The following is a 13017-nucleotide window of genomic DNA, read 5'->3' on the forward strand; positions in this document are numbered from 1 at the left end:
GCATTCACACACATACACTACGGCCAATTTAGCTTATTCAGTTCACCTATACCACATGTCTTTGGACTGTGAGGAAATCCGGAGCACCCTGAAGAAACACATGCGAACATAGGGAGAGCATCCAAACTCCACACTAAAATGCCAGCTGACACTGCAAAGTCTCAAATCAGCGACCTTCTTGCTATGAGGCTATCATTCTAACCACTGCGCCACCACACTGAAAAAAATGATTCTGACCCCTTGTAAATGTTACATGTTTTTATCTGGTTAATTTCACTGATTTTAATGTGTTATTTAATCCTACTTATTTTTTATTATTAATTTTCAAATTCACTGCTTTTGTTTAAAACAAGTTAATTTCATTCAATTAAAAGTAATTAGAAAAAAATACGTTTCATTTAATTTCCATATACTATCCGGTCTGCGCATGTGCAGACACTTTTTTTCCTGAAGGCGCCAAGGCGGGGAGATTGAACGTGATGCACTCATTTGAATGCTGCATCCAGCTCTGCATTTTTGGTAAGTAATCAATATATAATCATTGGTGTGTTATATTTGTTACTTAAACAGGGTTCTGTTTACACTTTTAAACATTTTAGAGAAAATGTGTTTAGCTAATGCTAAATTGGTATGTTTTTATATCAATTAACGTTAACTTACATTAAATTAAATTACAACTAAGGTTTCAGCGATTAGCTTAACTACGTGAGTTGTGTAAGATTAGTAAGTTAACTTAGCTTAAGTGTTAAATGCTTGGTGAATTCAGTGTTTGTCTTGATTATTTATTAGTTTGTGGAAGCCGAATAAAAGCAAAACAGTTTTACGAATGTTAACGTTAATTGTAGCAGCACCTTCCTTGCTGTCTAGGCTTGTAACGTTACGTTACGTTAGACTGGCCAAGCCTAACATTACATAACGTTATTCCTGACTGGCTGTAAGCATTTCTTCTAATCTTGTCAATGTGTTAACATTAGAACAAAATAGACCTGTGAAATCATGTTGGTAAAATGTGGTTAATGTGCACTGGCGGCAAGAATTTATGTTTTTACATAATCATAATGGCAGGCATAAGTTACGTTGGGTACCTAAATTTATCGTTTCTTTAAAAGTTTGTATTTTTTTTACACCCGTAGACCCGCCCCTACTCTGCCGCTGACTGGCTCCGACCGATCGTGACGTCGCTCGCGCAAACCTAACCAAAGAGCTTCTTTGACCTAACCAACGATTGCAACGAACACTAGCTAATCAGAGGCAGGTCTTCGCGGAATGCGGGTAGGAAAAGTAAACAAGCTTCTCTTTCGTGGCAGCGGCATGGGTCGCAGTCCTCGTGGACGGTCTCCGACTCGCCTTATCAGAGTTTAAAACGTAAAGGTGGGGGTGAAAGTAGATGTAGTAGAAGCATGCAAATGTTTCATAACTAAATTGCAGGAGATTTGCAGATGACACAAGAGGACCAGCTAGTTCGACCACAGCCGATAGTCCAGTGAAAGACCAGGGTTTAGCTTGCAGGTTGATGTTCAACTTTGTTTCTGCTCTAAACACAAAGACCAATTATGTTGGCATTGCATTTATTGCTCCCAATTTTAAACTAATACTTTTAGTATAGAAGTGGAACATGACAAATCCAAATACTAATAGAGTTAGTGATATGGCATGAAGACAGAATAATTAATTAATTAATTTTAATTAAATTAACAAATTAATTACATTTACAAAACTAAGAGCTGGCAGGGGTCTTGACTTGTTGACTCAGTTATAATATCTCACAATGTACTTAGTAGTAGTAGGCTTGTGGACTGCATTGCGAAGAGATTTTTCTGTTTCTGATTTCACAAAAAGTTTATAATAAATCGCCATGTACTATGATCTGACACAATGTAAATAACCTTACACAATTATTTATTCTAAATCACTCTACATGTGTTTATATTTCATGCATTGTTGTACAAACAATGGTAGCTTAAGAAACATTGATGAGGTAAGCACATGCTTGCTCCCTGGGTTTTTACATTGCACTTTGACCCATTGTAAATATAAAAAAATATTATTAAGGTTTAAATAAGGATGCAGGATGCTGGTCCAGTTTTGATTTCTTGCCATTACTCTTGATTGATAGCAATACATCTGGCTAGAACACACTGTACACCTAATATAAGAAAATTTGATTATATCTATTTAATAGCTACAAAATATCATTACACCAATGGCTGATCACAGTACTCTTTGTCTTCTGTTGTTGTTTTTATGTGTGTAGATAAATGTTGAATTCCAGCGCATAACAACCATCCCACTTGAAACAACCTTTATGGCTCAGTTGGACAGCCATTTACCCTAGCTGACATCTATTTTCATCAAAAAGGAAGGTGTTTCTGGCCAAAAACTAGCCAAACATCTGGCGATCTTGCAAGAGGTAAACATGTTTTAATATTTTAGTTGAAAATATCATATACACTGTGGAGAAACCTGAAATGTACCTGTCTAGTGCCAGCCTTGATTGTTTGTAAATGGCAAGGTTCCTAAGCTACATCCACACTACTACATTTTTGTTTTAAAACGGAGATCTTTTGGTACATTTGCACCTACCATGCAGACTGAACTGTCACCCTATTGCCCTACACATTCAGACCTGAAAATGAAGTCACAATACACTAACATTCTTTAGCTAAAGAAGGCAGCCCATTTACAGAATGTATCATGAAGTCATTGTGTATATATTTTTGAGGTTACCACAGGTTTAAAGTATTCTACAGTTTTAAGACATTTTTTATTATTTATTGTATTTTAATAGTTGTTGTCCTTTTACACAGGCTACAAGTGACATCAATCTTAAAAGGGCAGCAGTCCTCAAGGCACTTTGCATCTATCTTGGTGAGGATGATGAACATCTCATTCAGGAGTATAAGGCAAGTAATTGTAATTGCATTTATCAGTCTGATGTACTGTCTTGTATTATAAAATGTTTTAAGATCCTAATGTCACTAACCCACTAGTTAGAAGAAAATACATTTAAAGGGGCACTCAACAAAAACAAACCCAGTGCACAACAAAATCAGTGTGTTGACACCAAAACTATGGCAGCTGTAGTCCTACACAGTCTGCATGCTGTCGTGTTTTGGGGTCTAGAGCTATTATAGTGTGGAAGCCTGCTGTTTATTTAAATCAACTAATGCAAAACTTGAAAAATGCTCTAGCCACTAAAGCATGTCACTACAGAGGATCATACTGTGGTTTTTATGTTTTAGTCCATTGATGATGAATGCATTAAAGGAGAACTCTGGTCAATTTTAACATTGAGCTCGTTTTTTTGTAAATTTGGAGTGCTGTCAGTACAGAGAACCTGTTTTTTGGTCCACAGTAGTCGATTGTCGAGTTCAAGTGCATAGGTTTAGTTACCTATGATCACGCGTGTGATCTCGACAATCGACTACTGTGGACTTTGACTGAAAACAGGAAATAAATTAAGATGTGTGCGCTGGCTGAATTAACATCACTTTTATTCATATCTTTCACATCTGCTGCTGTCAGAGAATCACTCACATGGCTGGGCATTTGTAATGACACATCAAGGATGTTAAGAGGCTAAAAGCATGTTTAAAACTTGCCCCATTGAAGTCAACAGGGTGCCAATTTTAAAAAGAGCATAACACTGTGTAGGCAACACCGATTTCTGGCGTTGTTCTCTGTACTGACAGCACTCCAAATTTTACAAAAAAATTAGCTCAATGTTAATATTGACCAGAGTTCTCCTTTAACATTATGAGAATATTTGTATAAAATCAACAATTTGCTGCAGAGTTTTCAAAGCAGGTAACATTTTCTAAACACACCCTGGTGCATTCAAGAAGTCTGACATACAATAGTTATTAACAGACTCTGACAAACTTTATGTTGAGGAAATGAAATGCTGCAGAGTAAAATAACATGGATGTTGTCACAGGATGATGTACATTTGTCTGTGTCTGGACTGGAGATGTTCAGTAATTGGCTAAAACATTTTAAACCATCAGTTTGGTTCTTGAAACAATAAGGCAGGCTTTATTCATAACTTTTCTTATTGTTAAATTAAAAGACCAAAACTAATAATGTGTTAGTCCATCTCTCAATCCATTCTGACTTCTGTGTCTGCTCCATTTGCAGAAAATTTTGGATATTTTTCATAAAGCCATAAAAACAAAAATCTGTGGTTTGTTAATTCACATGAACCTTTACTTAACTGACAAAAATATTTTCAATGGTTTTACTGACCAGTGTAATTATGTATTGTAAATATAAAGAAATTTAGAATTTGCAGGTCATTAAAATCTATTACATAAATTCATGTTTTTCTTATATTCTACAAATATACAGGACATTGAAGGAGATGGCATCCAGAGAGACCTGCAGAATTCCACCATGGGCGTATATGTCATCAACAAGGAGGGTGGAGAAATTGGAGCACATGATGACATTTATGTTGAAGGAGAAATCATTCTGGACAACATTGGATCTGTAGCCCAAGCATCTGCAATGATGCTGGGAGTCATCTATGTATTGAACTTGGCCTACCCCAAAGAGCTGAAATACTCTTATGAATTCATTCAAAATGTGCTCTTGAAAATGGATGGAGAAAGACTTTCCCCCAAAGTCCTTGGACTAAAGAACAAAATCATTGCTGGACTGTAGGATTTCTTCAGCCGCTCATGTAAACGCTGCTAAGCTGCATTTTTAAATCTGGTTTGGGAGGCGATAGAAAACATATAGTATGATGTAAAATGCAGCTCTAGAAAATGTTTCAAACTGAAAACAAAGTGAGTGGTGGACTGTAATACATAGCCACTGGTGTGAACATTTAAAGTTGTCATTGGATTTAGTGGAATATTCACCTGAAATAAAAATTGCAATCCTGTAAATAGGCCAGGTTTCTATCCACACTCAGCACAAAAAGTATCCATCCATCCATTAACGCCATATGAATATTAGAAGTTAAGCACTTTGAGATAAACAGTTGATGATGTCTGCACCATTAAGGCATTGCATAAGAAGAGGACACAATGAGATGACGTCATTAAAAGAGCTCCAGTCAAAGTTTAAACAATGGGGAACCATGTGTAAAACATGAAATTATGACAATTCTTTTAGTTTCATGTGAGAATGTTACAGCCTCCTCATTGCTTCACACAGATGTGATGTTTTCATTTGACACTATTTTTATTTTTTTTAGAGGAGCTTAAGCTTCAGTGGACATTTAAGTCACGTTTCATTTTATTTAGTAAGTCTGTTTCCATATTTATACACCAACTTTTTCACCTCAGCCAAACATAAAATCTATTTTGTTATATAACAATCTTTTTTTTAATTAGTATTTTTTGAATGTAACTACAGTTTTTTGTAATTTCAGCATCAGGTCCTCAGTGTGCACTGTGTTGCAGCTGTGGACAGTTCTTGTACTATAGTATTTTTTGTTCTGTATAGTACTGGTGTATTTTGTTACTTGTATATGTTTTGTTGTGTGTTAAAAGGCTTCCCTCCAAAGTTCTCCTGTGTGTATATGTATACAGCCACTATTGTGAATATTTAAAGCTGCTCTAATGTTTTGCAATATTGACTCAATTTAAGTTTGCAGTTAAATATATTCTTACACAAGTTATTTAGTGTTCGCTGTCTTCCAGCTAATCTGGTGCACTTGTTTTGTTACGAATGGTACAATGTATTTTATGTTAATGGATGATATACTGCATTTTGTTATAAGAAAACAATTTGAGAAATAATTACTGAGTTACATTACTGCCATTCTTTGAGAGAGCAAAAATATCTCTTGGATCACAAAAATAAAGTTGGAGTTGAAAATATTGGGTTTGCTTTATTTGTCTGAATATTAATGAAAGATACAATAGATAAAAAAAAATATTGGATTAAAATTAATTTTAATATGTAGAAATTAAACGATTAAATTGATCTGGTTGCACAATTAATTTGAGTTAATTCTACTCAAAATAGTTTAGCTAAAATTATGAATATAATTAATCTGAAATTACTGAAAGAGATTAATAAACTCAATGTATAAAATATAAGTAGAACCACTTTATAAAATATAAGTAAACTCAACTTAAAAAATATAAATTCACTTAACTTAAAAAATATATCTGGATTTAGATAAAATTATTTCGTGCAACCCCTTGACGTAATAAAATTAAGTAAATTCAACATATCATTTTTTTCAGTGCAGGATACCCCAAATATTAATTAAAAACATAATTAAAATGCTCACATTTGTCTCAGTGATGGGTTATTTTTCCAGTAACGAATAACGAATTATTTACTGTTTTCCCTGTTACATTGTTGTTACTGTTACTGACAATAAAACACTTACTTTAACTGAGAACGCTGAAGCAGTTTTTCATGTGAGCAGCGACTTGCTCAGCCATAGAAACTCTTTTTCTCTGGGATGTGTGTGTTCAGGGTTGGGACGGGACACATAACCAACCAGTGGTGATGATTGGTGTGTCTGTGAACTTGATGTAACTGATAAAGTGATGATTGGCTTAGATAGAGAGCATTTTATTGGTTGCCAATTAGAGGCAGAGTAGTGTGAGTATTCACACGAGCACATGCACAGTAAGTGGCGCATACACCAACGACCAGAAGTCAGAACGATGGAAAATCCAACAAGTTCTAAGGTAGCGTTTGTCAAAGCTATGTCAAAGCAAATAATTATAATAATTTAAACAATAATAATATATAATTTTCTTTCCCTAAAACACTTATTACTCAGATAGAATTAAACATAATAATATCTAGATATATAGTTGAGGACATGCTGCCGTTTCTTATATTGTTTCACAACAAAATTAAAATAGATTAGTAGATCAATGTTTTATATTTATTTTAGTTATTTGACAAATTAGATTTTTTTAAAGTATCACAATATTTACTTACTTTGGTGATTAGTTACTTTTATAATTATGTAACTGAATTACTATTTGTGAGTTACTCGTAACTGTAACTAATTAAAGGAACATGTCCAACTCTGAGGATAACCCAGCATTTTTAGATTATGTACTGTTTTCAAAAACCTTGTTAATATCAGAAAGAAAACTACAATTCTGATAACCTCATCTGAAAATGCTCCTTTTTGGTTTTTTATTTGGGTAAAAACAACCTAAACACAGGGATGTTGTTAGCCTTTTAGCCTAAAGGAGTTAAATGGTCTAATAGACATTTAGGCTGTGTCCGAAACCTCGTACTACTCAGTAGGTACTGCATTTGAATTTAAACTTACCACTCGGCCATTAGAAAAGTATGTTCTATACAACATAAATGTGAGAAGTATGAAATGAATTCAGACTTCCTACATCCACCATTTTGTCATGGTCACATGATCAACCTGCGTCAGTTGTGTTGCTTCACTCCCATTCATTAATTCTCTCGCGGGACGTCATGGGATAGCACAGAGTGCATGCGATGCGCACTTCAGAATCTCGCCTGAAGTAGTAAGTCATCTGGGTACTTCTCGCATACTGATCTTTGAATTCTATGAATTCGGACATACTACTCAGCTTGCATGATGTTATTAGCATACTATATAGTATGGAAGTATGTGGTTTGGGATGCAGCCTTAATGTAGCCTTGGCTAAGCAGAAACAGCAATAGAGCTCCAGTTGTTTTTTTCTGTCATGTGTGATGATGTTGTTGACCTCTGGACAGATGGAGCTGGAGGAAGTAAAGGTCAGACGGGTCAAATACTCATCCTCCTGATGGATTCCACTTCAGGAGAGTTATGCCTCTATCGGATTATTCATCATGCTGCCAATGAAAGTAAAGTCTGTTGAAAGTAAGATCTAAAAAAACAAGAATGCTCAGTGTATTTACACTACCTATCGCAAGATAGCCATTGGTAAAACGCTGTCATGCTTTTAAAAGTCTCACATTCTCACCAATGCAGTCATTTATTCAACTATTCAGTAGACAGAATAATCTTGTGGTCTATTATTAAAATTTAAAATATACAGTTAAAGTCAAAATTATTACCCCTCCAGAATTATTGACCACCCCCCAAGTTTATTTTTTTTCCCCAGTTTTTGTTTAACAGAGAGAAGTTTTTTTTTCAACACATTTCTAAACATAATATTTTTAATAACTCATTTCTAATAACTGATTTATTTTGTCTTTGCCATGATGACAGTAAATAATATTTGACTAGATATTTTTCAAGACTCTTCTATACAGCTTAAAGTTACATTTGAAGGCTTAACTAGGTTAATTAGGTTAACTAGGCAGGTTATGGTAATAATGCAAGTTATTGTATAACGATAGTTTGTTCTGTAGACTATCGAAAAAAATATATAGCTTAAAGGGGTAATAATTTTGACCTTAAAGTGTTTAAAACAGAAGTTAAAATATTTTCAGACATACTGTGAAAATGTCCTTGCTCTGTTAAATAATTTGGGAAATATTTAAAAAAGGGACTAATAATTTTGACTTAAACTGTAGCTTTAGTATTCTATATATTTTAAATGATTTAAATCTAAATTTTATGTATAATTAACAAGTCTTTAGTGTATTTCAGAAATAATTTTAATATATTAATTTAGTGCTTATGAACCATTTATTACTTTTAAATCAAAATGTGTATCTGTATGCGTGTTTGTTTACGTGTTTTTGTGACATATCTGGACACAAATCTGTATGACATGGGTATGACACAGGTATTACAAAAAGGAGGTGAAATATGAGGACATTGGTGACGTCCTCATTTCTCAAAATACTTATAAATCCTACAGAATGAGTTTAATCAGAGAGTAAAGCTGCACACAGTCTCCTGTGATAGTTGGGTTTAGGGGTGGGGTGGGGTGAGGGCAATATAATATACAGTTTGGACAGTATAAAATGAATGGAAACCTATTTAATGTCCCCACTTTTCACAAAAACAAACATGTGTGTGTATGTGTGTGTGTGTGTGTGTGTGCGTGTGTGTGTGTGTGTGTTTGAAACAGAGCTCTTCATGTATCAGCAAAGTGCACTAAATTTCTCTTCACAATTAACAACTTAAAATGAAGACTGTAATGTGTGTATAACACCATGCTTTAACACAATATATACACTCCCGTGCCCTGATTTCTTGGATATTTCGTTTTCCATTCCAACCTAAATCTGGACACTTGGTAACACAGCGAGTCAGAGAGTGTTTGTGTGTGTGTGTGTGTGTGTGTGAGTGTGTGTGCACGTGAGCTGTGTGGATAAGCAAGGTGAAAATGTGGAAATAAATAATATGGATTAGGTGCTGTGGAAACCTCATGTTTGTCCACGGACGGATGAGTTTGAATCCTCCCTCTCTCTCTTTTTCTTTGCATGATAATACTTTTGTCAAGGCTTATGACCTAGTTGGTACATAGAGGTGAAAATTACGTCATTTGCAAATGTGCTTTCGTTTCAGGATATGTGAATAATTGTCTGAATGAAAAGCGATTACCTCTCTAGCCCTCCATAAACAGTAATACCACAGTAGAGGGGGAGGCAGGGAAAGGAGGGGATGGTAATTTGCCAAAAAAACCCAAAGCGTGGAAGCATGTACTCAACCCAGGGTCCAGGTTATTCTGAGGGAGCCAATCTTTGATCAGCCAAGCTGAAATGGCCAAGATAAGTAGGAGCTACAACTCACGCCGGGACCCACACACCCGTCTGTTATTGCGATTTCCTCTCTGGTTCCTCAAGAGCGGTAAATAGCAGCCCCCCTCGCACCGTTTCCCCAACCTTCAACCAGCACCTCCACCTCTCCAACCCCTCCTTTATCAACTCCCCACTTTCTTCTGGAGATCTCTGTCACTTTAATCCTGCCAGTCTGTGGCTGGTTAACAAGGAAATCCTGTGTCAATTATCACCAGGCACTTCCTGCTGGGCGAGCAATGGTGAATCAAAGTGGTCTGAGAGTCTTTCACACCAGAGGGAAGCAGCAGGCCTAATTAAATGGAGCCTGTGTCCCGCCGGCAGCTCGTAGCTCCAGCCACAGATCACCGGGCCCTTGATAACCCCCACCTCTCGCCAGCCGATTGTTTTGATTGGGTGGAGCCACGCCGCTCAGGTTTCCCCACAGGCCTTTAAGGAGGGTGATACTGGACTTAGGGAAAGTGATGGATGAATATTTAGATGTGGAGAAGGCATGTGTGAAAGGGAGATCAGGACAATTTGTCCACCGTGATATGGATGGTGACAGAGAGGAGGGGGCAAAGCGCTTGACTTTTTTGCCTATTTTTTAGGCCATTGCATCTGCTCACTTCCTCTGGTCACTTTGATATGCGAGACTGCTACATGTACTGGTCGTGTTGATACAAACTAACTACAATCGATTGCAGGTGTTATCATTAATCCTGATTAATTTAAAAAAAGACATTAGAGAATAAACACATTGTTTTTAAACACTGGTTCATTTGTGATTGATTTTGCGTCTGCTAATGTGTTCTTTTAGAGTGTGGCGAAAAGAAAATTTCAAGAATATACTTAACAGCTTTTAATTATTATCTGTTTATGTTTGTAGAGTTCTTTGAAATCTCTAGTTAGCAGTAGTGAATTGCCCAAAAAAGAAAATTAGCTGTTAATTTACCTATAGCCTTTGGGCCATCTAAGATGTAGGCATGCTTGTGAATCAAAACTGATTTGTGAACATTATTTAGAAAATTCGAGGTTAACTTGAATTAATCACCAAGACCCATGCTTTAAGGCAAAAAAAAATAATCGTTATGTGCTTCAGAAGGACAAAAAATACAATTTTAGTTGAACTTAACTATTACTTAAAGTTGGACTTAAAAAAAACAAGGCATTACCTTTCTTCCATATCCATACCTGCAGGTTTGTACCGAGGGATTTGTTCAAGCTACTCAAGTTACTTTTTTATTTTATGTTGACCCTAAATAAAAGTGTTTAAAAAAACACTTGAAATAAGTTTTTGCTGGGTTACCATTATGCAATAGCGTTAAATGCTAATTAATTGGGATTTTTTTTAAATGAACAGTGCTGGAGAACACAGTACAAATAAGGCTGCACTATAATATGTACATCCAGGTTAGTCAAGAATGTAAAAAATTCGTTGTCAACATAGAACTATAAAACATATCCTTGTGTTTTCCCAATACAACAAAAACTTGGTTTAACATTTAACAGATAAAATACTTATAGTACTACTATTGCTACTACAAATTGCAAGTTTATTTTTATAAGTTTTTTTTTTTTTTTTCATAAAAAAATCATGGCAAGTAAATTCCCCAGCCATTGGCAAAATGCTAATTTTGGGCCTTGTCACTTAGAATAACCATTTTGGTACCTTAAAGAACCTTTCACTTGGTTTTGTTTTTGACTTCTTTGAGTTTTTGTGTGCAGTAGATTTAAAAAATCTAAAAACCCTTTTCAACTTTTAATTATCCTTTTGTCAAATGGAAAGGCCACTTAAAATTGTGTTAAACTTCTTAGTAGAACCACAAATGCTACTGATGAACCTGTGTCCAAATAATGTCAAAATATTTCTAGTTTAATAGGAAATTCTAAATATAGTGAATGTAGCTCAGATTACTGTACTAAAATGTATGTGGCACTGGTGCTGTTACTTAATGAATTGACACTTATATATGAGTACACCCCATTTTGAAAATAAATATTGTTATCCATTACGAAGTGGATATAAACAATGTATTTTGGTGCATTTAAACAAAATAGTAATATATTTAATAAATATATTTATATTATAATGGCACTGTTCTTTAAAAAAAATCCCAATTAATTAGCATAATTAGCATATATATATATATATATATATATATATATATATATATATATATATATATATATATATATATATATTTACACAGGGTGTACTCATATATGCAGAAGATATATAAATACCTCTTGATTTGCTTCAAGACTATTCAGAAATTTTCTCTGAAGCACTAAAAGCCAGCCAGTAATATCTGTGTTTGTGTGTGTGTATAGATATGCCTCTGGCAGTATGACCCTCCAATATGCAGAAAATAGGAATTCTTAGATACGTTTCAAGTGGCTGTTTATGAACCTTTGACTTCAGGTTCAAACCCCTATTTATCATCCTATCAGTCTGTGGGGTCAGAATGTGTCCCGCTGCCTTTACTTGTAGCAGCCGCTTACTGAGGACTGTCATTTACAGAAATAGAGTCGGCTGCATAATGTCAGATTATGCCACCCCCCTCGTGTCACCACTCTAAAAGCTCTATTTATGACTCCATGAATCTATTTATGAGCCCATCTGAAAGTTTAAACTGTTGAAATGAATCATTTAAATGGTGCCAACATCTTGGCTCGATAGACGCCGAACGCTGGAACTATATCTCCAGAAGCATTAAAAGTCTTAGAGTTGAAAATTGAAAACGGTAAAGGAAGCCACTATATAACTCGTTCGACCCATGTTCCCAAGACACATTCTCTCCATAAATGAATCGAGCTCTAAAAATTGAGACGTGCAAACAACTTTCATGATCCAAACAGTAGCCGAAAGTATATAAACACACACACATGCACACAACCACACACATCCCTCACACACAAGCTGTGTGAGGGCTCTCAGTATATCCCCTATTCCATATTCTGTCATCTCCTCACCTTTTGCATTTCCATATGGAGAAGCAGAGACAGGGGAAGTGGGAAAAACCAATTTACCCAGTGAGCGACATCATCTGCCGGGGCGTTTATCTCTGACACACCACCCCTCGGTCCACTGTTGACAGTACATGATATTCCATTAATCTGCCTAATGAAAATTTAACCAGTGTTATAAACAAATAATTGGCCATTATCCTCTCAAAGATCCCGAATAAATTACTTGGGCCTTTCTTTTTTTCCTAGCAGAGGGAGGAGGGAGAGAGAGAGAGAGCTTTAGCGAGCGAGAGACGGCCGTCCTGATTGATGTCGGAATAAACGCGTAGGGTTCCCTCCGCCGCTGCGAGTGGGCTTCGGCTAAGCCTGTGATTGACTTAATGAGAGTCTTTGGGGTGAGTAAATGTTCCAAATTGCTCAGTCATT

The 13017-nt window shown here is 35.6% G+C and overlaps 1 long non-coding RNA gene across 4 annotated transcripts; it reads left to right on the forward strand.

The window, feature by feature from the left end:
- Positions 1 to 215: 215 nt before the first annotated feature.
- Positions 216 to 5820, forward strand: LOC147841037 (uncharacterized). Of its 4 annotated transcripts, none has more exons than XR_015505887.1 (5): positions 433 to 519; positions 1134 to 1509; positions 2255 to 2410; positions 2808 to 2903; positions 4348 to 5820. It is a non-coding gene; the product is annotated as an uncharacterized LOC147841037 (long non-coding RNA). The 4 variants fall into 4 exon arrangements; XR_015505884.1 differs by having other exon boundaries at positions 1134 to 1371; XR_015505886.1 differs by having other exon boundaries at positions 1134 to 1272.
- Positions 5821 to 13017: the final 7197 nt, after the last annotated feature.

This window comes from Danio rerio, chromosome 13, assembly GCF_052040795.2.
Source record: "Danio rerio strain M-AB ecotype USA chromosome 13, GRCz13ab, whole genome shotgun sequence".
NCBI classification, from domain to species: domain Eukaryota; kingdom Metazoa; phylum Chordata; class Actinopteri; order Cypriniformes; family Danionidae; genus Danio; species Danio rerio.